The sequence below is a fragment of the Narcine bancroftii genome, chromosome 1, assembly GCF_036971445.1.
Source record: "Narcine bancroftii isolate sNarBan1 chromosome 1, sNarBan1.hap1, whole genome shotgun sequence".
NCBI lineage: Eukaryota > Metazoa > Chordata > Chondrichthyes > Torpediniformes > Narcinidae > Narcine > Narcine bancroftii.
Window position 1 is genome coordinate 416,382,381 of NC_091469.1, and position 15,943 is coordinate 416,398,323.

The 15,943-nt window shown below is 40.7% G+C and overlaps 1 long non-coding RNA gene across 2 annotated transcripts in view; it reads left to right on the forward strand.

Moving 5' to 3' along the window:
* Positions 1-7,840: 7,840 nt before the first annotated feature.
* LOC138753322 (uncharacterized) overlaps positions 7,841-15,943 on the forward strand; it is a 43,610-nt gene continuing 35,507 nt past the window's right edge. For both annotated transcript variants that reach the window (XR_011351106.1, XR_011351103.1), the window contains exons 1-2: positions 7,841-7,947; positions 9,666-9,745. This is a non-coding gene — a long non-coding RNA (uncharacterized lncRNA). The remainder of the gene's footprint in view (positions 7,948-9,665; positions 9,746-15,943) is intronic.

The window sequence follows — 15,943 nt, forward strand, 5'->3', positions numbered from 1 at the left end:
ATGCAAAAAGTTAGAAAATAGAGTACGACCTGGTAAAACGTGAAGCTGTTAACTTTGGAAGTAAGAACAAAAGAACAGATCATTATATCAATGAAAAAAAGCTACAGCATGCACTAGAATTTTAGGGGTCCTTGTACATGATACACAGAAAGTCAGTACATAAGTACGTCAATTAATAGCAAAGACCAATGCAAGGTTGGCATTTAAAGAAACTAGAGGATAAAAGCAGGAAAGTCTTACAGCAGTGAAAAAACAAGAAAAAAACAGTAAGAGACATTGCCCAAACTTTAGGATTACCAAAAGCAACAGTTTGGAACATCATTTAGAAGCAAGAGTGTACTGGTGTGCTCAGTAATCACAAAGGGACTGGTATTCCAAGGAAGAATCTCCATTGCTGATGACAAAGCAATTCTCATTATATTGAAAAATCCCCAAACGTATGTCTCATAGAGCAGGAGGCAGATGTGGATATGTCAATGACTACTGTCCACAGATGACCATCTTCAGAAATACAGAGGCTACACTGCAAGATGCAAACCATTAGTTAGCTACAGAAAGGATGGTCAGATTACAGTTTGCCAAGAAGTATTTACAAGAGCCTGCAGTACTCTGGAAAAAGGGTCTTGTAGATAGATGACAGGAAGATTAACCTGCATCATGGTGATGGTGAGCAAAGTGTGGAGGCATAAAGGAACTGCCCAAGATCCAAAGTATACCAATTTTGCCATGGTTGACATCTTGCAATGTAGCCTCTGTATTTCTGTTCATGAAGTCTTCTGTGGACAGTAGTCATTGTCGTATCAACACCTGACTCCTGATGAGAGTTTCTGATCTGTCAGATATACATTTTGGGATTTTTCTTCATTTTGATGAGAATTCCTCTCTTATCAGCAGTGGAGGTCTTCCTTGGAACATCAGTCCCTTTGTAGTCACTGAGCTCACCAGTACACCCTTTCTTCTTAATGATGTTCCAAACTGTTGATTTTAATAATCCTAAGGTTTTGGGCGATGTCTCTTACTGTTTTATTCTTGTTTTTCAGCCTCATAATAGCTTGTTTGACTTTCATTGGCACAACTCTGGTCCTCATGTGGAAAAATGGCAACTACGGACTCCATAGGCGTTCAAAAGCTTAGAAGAAAGCCTAGCTCTGGAATTCATTAAAGCTGGCCAACTATTGTCATGAGTCAGAGTGGTAAGGATTTGGCTCAACAGACTTCAGCAAGAATAGGTAAGACGTGAGGGATAGTAGGAGTTGAAATAAGAAAGGGTCATCCAATTCAAGGAGCAAAAAGGATTCAGCAGGTAGGCACAGGTAAGGGCAGGTTTTCGATATATATTTTGTTCCTCTCGTCAGAAACAGAGGAGAATGATCCTCTTGCAGAATGTGGGTTATCAGGGAAGCCAGTCATATCCCTGATGATTTAATTTGAAAGATGATGTGCATCCAGCTGCAGCTCATGACAAGCAGAGTTAAGGAACTGGAGCTGGAGTTGGATGTACTCTAGATCATTCAGGAGGCAAAGGGGGTGATTAACATTACAGGGACACTACCAGGGACAAACCGCAGCAATCTGATCTCTGGCATAGGGTCTGGTCCTGTGGCTAAGAAGGGAAGGGAGGAGATGAGGTGAGCTGTAGTGCTAGGGGATTTCATAGTTAGAGGAACAGATAAGAGGTTCTGTAAAAGAGAACAAGTATCCTGAATGGTATGTTGTCTCCCTGGTGCCAGGATCCAAGATATCTCAGATTTAGTTCACAGCATTCTCAGGAGGCAGGGTGAGCAGCCAAATGTCATGGTTCCTGTAGGGGCCAATGACATGGGTAGGAAAGGTGAGGAGGTCCTGCAAGGAGAGTTCATGAATTCGGCACTAGGTTGAAGGACAGGACCTCTAGGGTTGTGATGTCAGGATTGCTACCCATGCCAAATGCTAATTGTTAGAAATAGGAAGACAATGCAGCTTAATATGTGGCTAAAGACATGGTGCAGGAGGAAGGGCTTCAGGTTTCTGGATCATTGGGCTCTCTTCCAGGGAAGGTTGGACCTGTTTCCAATAGGACAGCTTGCATCTGAACTGGAGGGGGACTAATAACCTTGTGGGAAGGTTTGCTAATGGTGCTCCAGTGGGTTTAATCAAGATTTGCAGGGGGATGGGAACCAGAGTGCCAGATAAATAGAGGAGTGGAGGAGAGAAAGGATGATGTGAAAATTGCATGCATCATTAGAAGTTAACGAGTTGTATGTGGTGGAAATTTTCTAAAGTGCATCTATTTCAATGAAAGGAGTACTGTAGGAAAGGCAGGCAAACTTAGAGCGTGGATTGACACATGAAATTATGATATTGTGAGCATTAGTGAAACTTGGTTGCAGGAGGGACAGGATTGGGTGCTCAATGTTCCAGACTTCCATTGCTTGAGACACGATAGAATGGAGAGGGAATAGTAGAAAGGGAGAGGAGTGGTATTGCTTCTCAGGGAAAATGGTCAGGTAGGACAGACCAGAAGGCTCATCTATACTGAGGCTACATGGGTGGAGCTGAGAAATGGGAAAGGTATGACCACACTCATGAGGTTTTACAATAGTCAGCCCAATAGTTAACAAAAATTGGAGGAGAAAATATGTAAAGAGATAGCAGACAGCTGCATAGGTTGTGATAATAGGGGATTTTAATTTTCCACATATTGATTGGGACTCCTATACTGTAAAAGGACTGGATGGCTTGGAGTTTGTCAAATGTGTTCTTGAAAGTTTTCTAAATAAATATATAGAGGTACCAACTAGAGAGAATGTAATTTTGGATCTCCTTTTAGGGAATGAGATAGGACAGGTGATAGAAGTATGTGTAGGGGAACATTTTGGGTCCAGTAATCATAATGCCATTAGTTTCAAGTTAATTATGGAGAAGGTTAGTTCTGGGCCTCAAGTTGAGACTCTAAATTGGAGAAAGGCTACTTTTGAAGAAATGAGAAAGGATCTAGAATGCATGGATTGGGATTAATTGTTTTCAGGCAAAGATATGTGAGGTAATTGGAGGACCTTCAAAGATGAAATTTTAAGAGTAGAGAGTTTGTATGTTCTTCAGGATTAAAGGCAAGATTAATATCGAGGGATATTAGGGATCTGGTTTGGAAGAAGAGAGATGTGTATAGCAGGTATAGGCAAATGGAGTAAATTAGGTACTTGAGAAGTATAAAAAATGCAAGATAAACCTCAAGAAATAAGTCAGGAAGGCAAAAAAAAAGACAAGAAGTTGCTTTGCCAGACAATGTGAAGATCTGAGATGCTGGGTGAACTGTTGAGTTTATCCAGCACTTCAGGAGAACCAGGAATGACCACCTTCCACTATACATTAATAATTAATTTGTGGAAAGAGTAGAGAGCACCAGGTTCCTCAGATCCCACTTAAGATGTGACTTATTCTGGACACACAACATCTCCTCACTTGTCTGGAAGGTACAACAGTGCAGTCACTGTTGCACCATCCTGTCAACGTTCTATAGGAGCTCTATCAAAAGCGTTCTGGTCAGCTGTATCACAGTCGTTGCTGTAGAGCTTTGGTTCAGAGGTTAATCCACATGACAATAAGAAAGGATCTCTGAGGTCTCTCCCCCACCACCCCACCCCATTGATGTGATTTACTGGGACCGTTGCTTGAAGAAGGCATCCAAAATCATTGAGGGGCCCTACCATCCCACACACATCTTTCAGCTATCCCATAGGAAAAAGATGCAGGAGTATTAGAGACAGATCCACCAGGCTGAGGAACTGTTTCTTCCTGGTCAGTGAGACTGCTGAACAACTGAATGAACTGCTCATACTAACCCTCCGAGACTCTACTATTTATTAAACAATATTTTATTCTTATATATGTGCTACATATGCATTGTTTGTCTGTATGTGTGTTATGTCTGGTTGTATATTTGCCTGCTTTTGCACTGAGGACTGGAGAATGCTGTTTCATCGGGTTGTACTTTTTACAATCAGATGATAAGACTGGACATTGAAGATTTTGCTTCCTGAAAACTTCTGGATGTATTTTATGGATCACAAATATCTCCTTAAAGTTTTTCTATCATATACCTATTTAGACATAATCTATTTTTGTGATTTCCTGTCATTATTTTAAGATGACTTCAAGCTTGTAAATCCATGAAGTGCAATATGTCATTGAAAATTCATTGTCTGCATTTGGTTTTGGGCTTCTTCCCTACTGATCTTGGAGGAGTCAGTGATGAACATGGTGAAAGATCTCACCAGGACATTGTGACCATGGAAAAGTGGTATCAGGGCAACTGGAATCCATCAATGGTTGCCGACAATTGTTGGACACTGACACAAGAGGCATCAGATGCTGAGTACAAACTAAAATCAGCAGCAAAACATTTCTAGGAAAGTTGAACTAATGCAATGTGTCAGCAAAATTCAATAAAAGTAAATTTAATGTTTCTCCAAATTCCTACATGATTCAGCAAATCTGAAATTATCTTTGTGTTCATCTTGAAGTTGACTATCAAAATCCCCAATTTCTCTTCAGGAAGCAAACTTTTTGAAAAAATTGTTGCCCAGTTTAATAAACCGAACTTGAACTTGAACTTGTATTGCCCTTTGGTACTTTCTGTACCAGTGTTCTCCACATTACAGATATTACAGCTAATCCTCATTGTCATCTCCATCAGGGCATTTTGCACTGATTGCCAGACTGCATTCTGCGTCATTTCAGGGTGACATTGAGAGTATGTACAGGTGACAAGACAGCAGTATGTATGGAATCACTCCCTTTCTGACCTGATTTTCAGAGAATTTTCGGTATAATGAGAAAGTAGGGTCTTAGGAGTGGCAGAAAGATTAATGGAACAAATTTTAAAAATCACTAAAATAATGTATGCTTACAAATTCTCAAAATATATAATTAAAAAAGGATGACAGGACATTAATCTCCATTTAAAAACAAGGAATTGCAATGAGGTGGAAGTGACATATTGGAGTGGGCAATGATGCTGGGGCTAAAATCATTCAATTACAAAAAGTTTAAGTTTGTTCGTACAAAAATGAGAATGTTCAATAGAGGTCAACTAGAGCTATTTATGATGATCAAAGGAACTCAGAGTGTTCATCAAAACAGCGTCCTCTTGTGGGCAAGCACAGAAGAATATGGCAGAACTTATGAACCATTGTCCTGACTATTAACTTTCAACCAAAGGTTGATGAAACTGCTCGGAAACTGAATCCTGTAGCACCATGACTTTGTGCACTATATAATTTAGGTTATAAAAATAATGAAATGTATTTGAATTCACTCTGGTTCCTTTGAAAACCTGGTCTGTTCGCACATGGAAGTTCTTGCATCTGTGGTCACAATTTTATGAAATGGTTTGGATTGTTTTGTTTCTTTTAACCTGTTGCGCAAATGAAAGTTATTCTTATTTTTGTTGCTGATGTTACCCTTGTAGTCAGGGATGGTTCCATTAAACCAATGAGACAGGCGACAACATCCCGTTGTATTAACGTCGTACCATTTATGTAGATGCTTTGTGTCTGGCTCTCCACTCAGCTCTGATCACCTAGACTACAGCAGCACATACATTAGGCTACACTTCATCAACTACAGCTCAGTTTTCAACACCACCATACCCTCAGTACTGGTCTACAAGCTCCAAACCCTGGGCCTCTGCATCCCATTGCACAACTGGATACTTGACTTCCTCATTGTAAGTCCACAGTCAGTATGAATCAGAAAAAAATGTCTCCTCCTCCCTGACAATCAACACAGGAGCAAACTCAAGGTTGCATGCTCAGGCCACTACTCTCCTCACTCTACACCCATGACTGTGTAGCTAGGCACAATTCAAATGCCATCTACAAATTTTCCAATGTCACCATCAGCAGAATCACAGACGGCAATGAGAAAGCGTACAGAAGGGAGATAGATCAGCTGGTTGAGAGATGTCACAATAACACCTAATGAAAACGAAGGAACTGATTGTGGACATCAGGAGGGGGAAATCAGGAGAAAATATTCAGGGGTTAAGAACTTCAAATTCCTGGGTGTCAGCATCTCTAAAGATCTGTCCTTGGACCTCTAGTTGATGTAATCATGAAGAAGACTTGCCAGTGATTATACTTCATGAAGAATTTGAAGAGATTTGGAATGTCACCCAAGACTCTTGTTAAATTCTACAAGTGTACTGTGAAGAACATTCTGACTGGTCGCATCACTGTGTATGGAGACCCCAATGCACAGAACAGAAAAAGACAACAAAGAGTTGTGAACTTGGCGAGCACCATCATGGGAATCAATCTTCATTCACTTTACTTCTTCGACTGTGTGGCTCAGTACAACAATACCACCACCTACAAATTTGCTGACGATATCATGGTAGTGGGTTGTATAAAGAAAGATGATGAGTCGGCATACAGTAAGGGGATTGAAAACCTGGCTGAATGGTACACCAACAACAATCTTGCACTCAATGTCACCTAAACTAAGGAGATGATTGTTGACTTCAGGAAGGGAAAGCCGGAGGTATACAATCCAGTGGTCATTGAGGGATCAGAGGTTGAGAGGGTGAGCAAATTCAAGTTCTTGCGAGTCACTATGTTGGAGGATCTCTTCTGGACCCAGCACACTAATGGCATCGTGGAAAAAGGACGTCAGCACTTCTACTTCCTCAGGAGTTTGCAGAGGTTTGGTATGACATCAGAAACCCTGGCAAATTTCTGCAGATATGTGGTGAAAAGTGTGCTGACCGGCTGCATCAAGCTCTGGTATGTGGACACCAATACTCCTGAGTGTAAACCCTCCAAAAGGTAGTGGACACAGGCCAGGAGATCACAGGCAAAATCCTCCCCACTATCGAGAATATCTACAGGGAATACTGCCATCGGATAGCAGCAGCAATCATTAATGATCCACACTTCCACACCACCTAGCACATGCTCTGTTCTCCCTGCTATCATCAGGAAAGAGGTACACCACCAGGTTCAGGAACAGTGGTTACCCCTCTACTATCAGACTCCTCAACAACAGATTCAATGAGAGGCTCATTTAAGGATGCTTAATTTTGCACTTTTATTGATTTTTTTCTCTGTATTGCACATTGTTTACATTTGTTATCTCTTTATAGTTCTTTATTTGTTTACATATATACACTGTGTACAGTTTTTGTTTACTCTACCAATAAGTGCAATTCTGGTTCTCATGCAGAAAAAAGAATCTCAGGGTTTAATGTGATATCATGTATGTTCTCTGACAATAAATCTGAAAAGCTGAGGACATTTACAAGTGCTGGTGTCAAGAAACCAGCCTCGATCCCCAAGGACACTTACCACCTAGGCTCTGGCCTCTTGACATTGCTACTATCAGGAAGGAGGTATAGGAGCTTGAAAACGAAGACCCAGCGATACAAAAATAGCTTTTTCCCCTCCACCATCAGATTTCTGAATGGTCAATGAACCACAGACACAACCTCATTTTCTCTTCTTTTGCACTAATTTATTTATTTTTAAAATGTAGTTTATAGCAATATTTTCACCTCTAAGCTGCCGCAATACAACAAATTTCTTGACATGTTCATGACAATACATTCTGATTCTGATCCTTAGCAAAGTATTAGCAAATATGTGTAGCTTAAGGTGCTATTTTGAGAGAGTTGTACATTTCAATTTAAAGAATGCTCGAAAGAGAAAAGAATGATAAAAAGGAAGAGAAATTTAGGAAAGGAATTCCAGAATTTAGTCACACTGACTTACAGTACATCCACCTATGACAGAATAATTGATAATAGGAATGTTCAAGAATCTAGAATTGGAGTAGTTCATTTCTTGAATGTTTGTAGGGTGAGAGAAAATTACAGCGAACAGGAGGAATGAGGCAATAGAGGGATATGAAAAGAAAGGTTGGGATCTAAGCTTTAGTTGTGCCTTACCAGCAACCATTGGCGGTCAACAGGTACAGGGTGATGAATGAAGGGGATGGCAGGAATAAAGGCACTGACAGCAGAATTTTGGATGACTTCAATATTATAGTGTAAAGTAGGGGTGGCCAAATATTTTTGGATGTGGGCTACAAACAGAAAAATATAAGGAGTCACAGGGCCAAGCAATATTAAGCCCGGCAGTTTTCAACCAGTTACACTGAAAGAAAAAACAATGTTTTTAGACCAGAATACCCCTGTACCATCAAAAATTCATTTACTTTCAAAATAATGATTTGATACTACCAAACAGTTTAACTGTTGACATTACAGTAGTTTATTGATGTCCTCATATATTTCTGTATCTGTAGGCATTTCTGTATCTGCTGCTCTTAAACATTCGTCCACAACAGTCAGTGAATGAAGTTCATGGCCCAAGTGTCCACCTTAATGATTATGAAGCAATGTGTAAATCTGTACATAGATTATTAAGGTTAACTTGCAAATCAAACAAACACACTTCCCCTTGGCTTCTGTGAAAAAGTATTCATTTTACCACCGTCTGAAATTTTCAACACTCACATGCTACTTTCCGTCTTTTTTGTTCCTCCATGTTTAATCAACTGAGGAAAACATTTTTAATGGAGGTAAATGTTTTTTTTTAAACTGAGGTAAATGTTTTCATCAATGAGTAACATTTCAACATTTGTGCCACGTATACACACTCCAATTTATTGTTAGAGCCTATGTTCCAATGGACCATATTCCATTTTATTTTTAAAATTCACCCCAGGCCACAAAATGGGCAATGGGCCTCAGTTGACCTGGGGTGGGGTAGGGGCATAGTTTGGCCACCCCTGTTGAAAAGGAAGCTGTCTATGAAAGCAACAGCATGGTCAGATCTAGTGGTATCTTGCATAATAATTTGATAATCAAATGCCTGCGGTAGGGTAGAATCATGTGATATTATGGAGGTGAAGAATGGAGTATAGTGATAATATGGATATGTAGTCTCAAGTTCTCACACTAGTTCTTAGAGAAGAGTTTTCTCTTACAGAATGGAGCTAGTTACAATACTGTACGAAAAACAATGGCTGCTGTTGGAGGGTATTACTGGATGTAAGATAAGCAGTCTGGTGATTTCATCTCTTTCTAACCCTTCATCTAAGTGTAGAGAGAGTGGTAGTGAAAACTGTAAGGATAAGGTCTCATATGGAAATTGATGTGATTCTGGTTTTCACTGGAAAGGAACTGAAGATGGCAGAGTCTATGCATTCACATTAATGCTGTTTACTTCAACAAAACACAAAGTATGCAAAGTCAGTACAAACAAAGTACCTTAATAATAGGGATTCTCACTGTCTCTTACAAGGACTGGGATGTTCAGACAGTTCATAACAGAAAGTAGAGTCAGAGACAAGATTGATAAAGGTGGCAGAAAATAAACATAAACAAAAAATTTCCACAAAAATATTAGGCTTTACTGATCTCATTTATATTTTCTTTCTTTTCAATTTTTATTTGACTTCCCTCTTTCTAATTCTTATTCTGTGATTATTTTTCCATATGTGGCAGTCAGCTTTGAGAACCTGTAAAATCACTAAACAAAGGCCTTCTCCTTACACATTCATATGAAGTAGTAACTGAGGCAATGTACATGATATTTAATATTGAACAGGGAGGTTATAAATATTGGAAGTCCAGCCACGAATCTGGATCAAGGTGATCTTAATTCACTCTTGATTTTCCTCAGACAACAGACTGCAGTTTGAGAGTCTCCTTGGAAGCAGATGTTCGGTACCAGCTGTCTCTGTTATTTCCCCTCCATCAGAGGTGAGAAGACTTTGCAGACTGTTGCTCCTAATGTGTTGTGTATTGAAATTGGCCCCTCATTATTACTGAATATACTAATAGGCCTTAGGCAGTAGATGTGATAATTACAACACAAGTACCTTGACTCAGTGGTTCTTTGTGGGGGTCTGCTCACAGCGACTGAATGAATAGTGGGCTTTTCTTTTCCTTTGATCCAGTTATTTTTTGGGAGAGAATACTAAATGTGAAGATTCACAATTTTTTCATCCAAAGCAGATTAGACAACCAACGCAGTTTTTTGCAATTCTTCTTTACTTGTACACCATTCACATGCTTTTTAAAGGTGATGTTTACTGCTTCTATCAAAATAACCAAACGATTCTGCAGTTTTTAGGCTGCTTGTGGCGGGGACACATAGAAAATCTTTTGTGTGCTTCATACTGGTCCAATTCTTGCATGAGGTACGGAGCAATATTTTTCTTTCATATGTGCCCCACTTCTGCAGATTTTACATTTTATATGTTTTTGCTTTGTCAGGGTTTAGCCAAGTGTCTGTTGACTAGCATGCTTGCAGTCCAGTTTGAACTGCAAAGATTTATATTCCTGCTCAATGACCGACTACTGCTGATGTGACAGAGGGAAACGCAAGAACAATTCTTCCCCTTTCCTTCCAGTATTTTTCACTTTGCCATTCTGTTGTCTGTTCTTCTGTCCTCGCCTACATACGGCCTTCTTCCAAGCAGTGTTTTCAGGTGAAGCAGTGATTCTGTTGCACTTCCAAAAAATGAGTGAACTACACTTGGTGTACACATTTGGAGAAACCAAAGGCAAATTATGTGATCAGATCATAGTCCAGACGAATGACCATAAACTCCCGGGTGCCTGTTTCCTTAATTCACCATATCATCCCCATGCTGGTCTCTCACTCTGTGTCCTCCTGTAATGTTACAGCAAGACTCAATACTAGCTCAACAAACAGGACCTCATTTTTGCCTGACCATGTTAACAGCTTGCAGGGCTCAGTTTAGGAGACATGCTCTTCCTGTCCATATAAGAACTTGTGTATGCATCTTCTTAACATTTCCTCTCTATGTACAGATGGTCTGCTGGGCATGCCCCAATAGCACAGAAACATATGAGCAACAAACTACATAGCCATAGCAGCTTCACCTGTTCCCATCTGCCACATAACTTCACACCATCACTGAAATTCCCACCATGAGACGATTGAGTTTTGAATAACTTTACCCAGCAAGCCAAAGGGAGCAGTGAATATGGGTGTGTGTGTCTGTGTTTGCATTGTTAAATTACGCGTGCAATAACGATAAGGGTTGCAGAGATGCATTTTGTGTTCATTTGTCTGATGTACATCAGGACCAGGCAAGATCAAACAAATAAAAATATAAAATGAACTGCAGCTTTGAACCTGCTTGATGTATGATGTAATTCAAACTTGTAGGCAAATGTAGCTCTGCAGTCGGCGCGCACACACACACACACATACACACACACACACACACACACACACACACACACACACACACACACACACACACACACACACACACACACACACACATGCACACATTCATGCACGCACACACAAAGCAACTGTGGGATTTGTGCCCAAGATGCCAGTGTCTATGCTCGGCAGTGGCCACAAGGGGTTGCTGACTCAGGGGATGCAGTGGACCAGCACTGGGGACAAGAAACAGGGAGAACACCCCTTGTTAAGAAGGAGAAGCAGAGGAGATGACCCTACAGGACGGTGACCATGGCAGCAGGCCAGCAAAGGGCTCAGCAGCTGAAGAAACCTCACATGCAGTTGGCTGTCAGTGACTTGTGGTCAAGGGATTCAGGAAATCAGGATTCGTGAGGGTGCTGAGGGCAAGAAGGGCTCCTAGAGGGCCCAGGGACTGAAGGCTTCCTGACCTGTTGGAGCATTGGATCTGGAACTCGGGTTGCCAATGGATCAAACAGGGTTTTGTGCAGCTGCAGTGGCTGTGAAAATACTGGAGGTGAATCCATGGACATTCTGTCTCTGAAGGGACTTTCTAGGGTCGGTGCCAGAACAAGTCTTAGCGGGGGACATTAGGGTAATCATGGATGGAACAATCTGATGCTCGAAAACTCACTCAGCAGTGGGGGGTGGGTGGGGGGAGCCAAAAGAGGGCACTTACCATGTTAAATGAAGTATCCTGGGCTCCGTAGGCCATACGCAGCCATGTTTCTTATTCTTGCGTGAATGCTCTAGTGTCGGCTGGCATATGCACTTCCCCCTCCCTCTGACAGAAACGATGCTAGTGGCCCCAGTGCTCCAATCCATTGCAAATGCTCCAGTCAGCACTAACACATGTGCACAAGAAGAAACATGGCTGCGCACGACCTATTGACCCCGGGATTCCACATTTAACATGGTAAGTGCCCTATACTGCCAAATGGAGGACAAATTAATGTCCAGTTCGGGGTGGCGCCAGACTGTCTGGCCATTGTCACAATACCTCATTTTTTGGGGAAATGCCCATGAATGCCCCCCCTCGGCACTAACACTGGGACTATTACTTCTCTTTCTCTCTTGCTATAAGGGGCGGGCAATATTAATGGTGACTTTTTGTCTTTTGTCTGCCTTACGACCAGCAGAAGGAAATTTTATGTAATATTACAGTTTCTGTATTATTATATGACAATAAATGAATCTTGATTCCACTGTTTCCATCTCTTCTTTACCTACTCCTGTACTTACATTTTTCCCTTCTCTCTAAATTTTCTTCCAACACCCCATCCTCCCCTCCCCCACCAACTCTGTTGATCTTTCTCTCCACCAAACTCACCTTTTGTCCTATACCCCATCACCTTTGGGCCCCTCCCCCAGCCTCTTACACCATTTATATCTCTAATTTCACCTTTTTTTTAACCTTTCTTGGTAAATGGTGTAGATTCGAACACTTAACCCACTTCTACCCATGGATGTTATCTGACTGTTTGAGTTCTTCCAGCAATTCTTTGTTTGCTGAAGCTGTCAATCATTCTGGTTACTGGGCAAGACTTGGTAAATAAATTATGTCATTGCACATTTTTCCCTGTACCTGATTTAAACCAAATGGTCAGAATTACATTTTAGACCATGCATGCTCTCTCATTGACCTGACTTTAGCAATGGCTGAAGGTGCAATAGTTCAACATTGAAAATAGGCAACATTCCCTTCTGGTTTTTTTTTTATTGAATATTTGTGCAGAGTTATTTTCAGTAGGAGAAAGGCACTTGCAATGTTAACTGATTCTTTTCTCTCTGCACAAATTCAGCCTAACCTGGCAAGTGCTTCTGGTTAAGCAGGTGTCAGCACCTGGGCAGTCATAAGCAGGAGCCCAGGTCAATTTTCCTCTTCTGAGCTGTGAGGCAAATGGCAGTACCTTGGCTACCATCCTGCTAATTATTTAAATCGGCACTGAGTAAGGTGAAAACCTAATTTATATGGTGCAGAAATGCCATCGTTTTATCAATTAAGTTATTTTTATTCAGTGTGATGCGAATGGTAGCAGTTGGAACCATGGGAGTTTGTTTTTACTTTACAATGTATTGATTTTGTTTTGAGCTTTATCCAGTGATTCTAGTCAGTGCATTCTGTTATTCATGCAAGACTACTTGCTTCAGTCTCCAGATAATCTCATGTAATAAGTAACACAGCACACAACAAATTTCTCCCCTTTTATATTGTTCTCGCATTAAACTGGTGCCAAAATACAATTCAACACTAACCTAAAATTAACATGAGAATTGATTTCTCACCATGCTCTCTCTGATATTTCTATTGACCAGGAATTTTGACAGCTTTTCTAAACCTTGTTCTTTTTTATTTCACACTTAATTTTATATGATAAGCTGCATTGGCAGAAGCAAAGGGACATGACCCAGTTTCATGCCAGGAAGGAAGTAGTTGGAAAAGGCCATTGGGCTGTTGGAAGAGAGCAAACACTTTGTTTGGTAATGGATGTATATTTTTTTTCTACAATTCTGGTTCAGCTAAGTACATTATTGTTACACATGAAAACAAATTAGGAGTGCAGTAGAGGTTTCACCCCCTGAAGACTGCTCCATCAACCTTACATTAAATACAGTAGCGAAAACCTACCGGGGACAAACATTACCTAAGTTGATGGAAGGAGAAGGAAAGAAAAGAATGGACTCAGTAGAATTTCTGGTGTATTTTTGTTGAATGACAACATTGTCTGACTGGTTTAATGCAACTTAGATTGTATACCTAAAATGGATGAGGGGGGGGGTGGGGGGGTGGCTTGGGAGGAGGGGGGGGGAGGGGAGAAAAAGTCACTGTATATGTGTGAAAAAGAAAAAGTGAATATCATGGCAAATGTGATTTATGGTGTGAAAAAAAAATTTAAAAAAAAAACAAAAAAAAAAACAAAAAAAAAAAACTAAGTTCGAGATTATTGTCACACGTACCAAAGATGCAGTGATACAGGTTGTTTAACAAACAGGGTGGTTAGACATCTCATAAATAGTTCAAGATGGACATGATCCATAAAATGTAGAGAAGCAGAGAGATATTAGTGATGATATTCTTGTTGGTTACCAGTTCCACAGAGGTCAGTGTTTGCTTCAGTCTCCAGATAATCTTTTTATGTTGCATATCAATGGTTTTGATTATGGAATGAATGGCATTGTGGAGAAGCAGGTAGTGTTCAGGAAACAGGGAGACTGCAGAAGGACTTAGATTAGGAGAATGGGTGGATTAAATACAAAGTCAGAAAATGCATTGTCATGCAGTTTGGTAGAAGAAATAAATGGGCAGACTATTTTCTAAATGGGGAGAAAATCAAAAATTCACAGATGCAAAGGGACCTAGGAGTCCTTGTGCAGGATACCCTGAAGGTAAACATACAGGACATTTTACCCCCTCCATTAATCTTCGTCCGCGAAGCCAAGCCAAAGAAAACATATAGGTTGTGTCGGTGGTGAAGAAGGCAAATGCAATGCTGGTATTCATTTCAAGAGGAATAGAATATAAGAGCTGGGATGTGAGGTTGAGGCTTTATAAGGCACTGGTGAGATCTCACCAGTGGATTATTGTGAACATTTTTGGGCTCATCATTTAAGAAAGGATGTACTGACATTACAGAGGGTTCAGCAGAGATTCATAAAGATGATTCTGGGAATAAAAGGGTTATCATATGAGAACATTTGATGGTTTTTTGGCCTGCGCTTAATGGAATTTAGGAGAATGAATTGAGATTTAATTGAAACATTTTGAAGGTTGAAAGGCATGGGCAGAATAGATGTAGAAAGGTCATTTCCCATGATGAGGGCATCTAATACAAGAGGAAACAAAGTCAAGAGTGAAAGGTGTCATCTTAGAACAGGGATGCTAAGAAATTTCTTTAGCCAGAGGGTGGTGAATCTGTGTAATTTGTTGCCACAGGTGATTGTTGCCAAGCCTTTAGGTGTACTTTAGGCAGAGATTGATAGTTTCTTGATTAGCCAGGGCATAAAATGTTATGGGTAGAAGGCATCGCAGTGGCACTGAGTGGGAAAATTTATCAGCTCATGATTGAATGGTGGGGCAGACTTGACAGGCTGAATAGCCTATTTCTGCGCCTATGTTTTATGGTCTAAAACAGGGCAAAAGCAACATAATTTTACTGTTTTGATTTTTGTTCAAGAGTCTGACAATGACAGAAAAAATTGTCCTTGAATCTGGTGGCATATGGATCTCACACTTCTGAGTCTTCTTCCTGATTTGGGGGGCAGGGGCGGGTGGTGAAGAGAATGTGACTGAGGTGAGATGAGACTTTTAATGCATGGGCTGTTTGTCTAAGGCAGCAGGAGTTATAGGTGGAATTGATGTTAAGAAGTGGGGTTAGTGTAATGGCCTGAGCATTGATCACAAGCCTCTGCATCCTCTTATTGTCATGGGCACAGAAGTTTCTGTATCATGTAATGATGCAAACTGACAGGATGCTTTCCATGAAGTTGTTAAGGGACGCCGATGACATACTAATTTCCTCAGGCTTCTCTGGAAGTAGAGGCACCGATGCACTTTCTTGGCTTTTGCATCGATGTGGGTGGACCAGGGCAAAACCACTGGAGTTGTTTACCCCAAGAATCTTGAAGCTGTTGAATGCAACATGAATGCAAAATGGAGCTTTGCCCCTCTTTTAGTCTATAACCAGCTCCTTGGTCTTACTAACAGAGGGAGAGGTTGT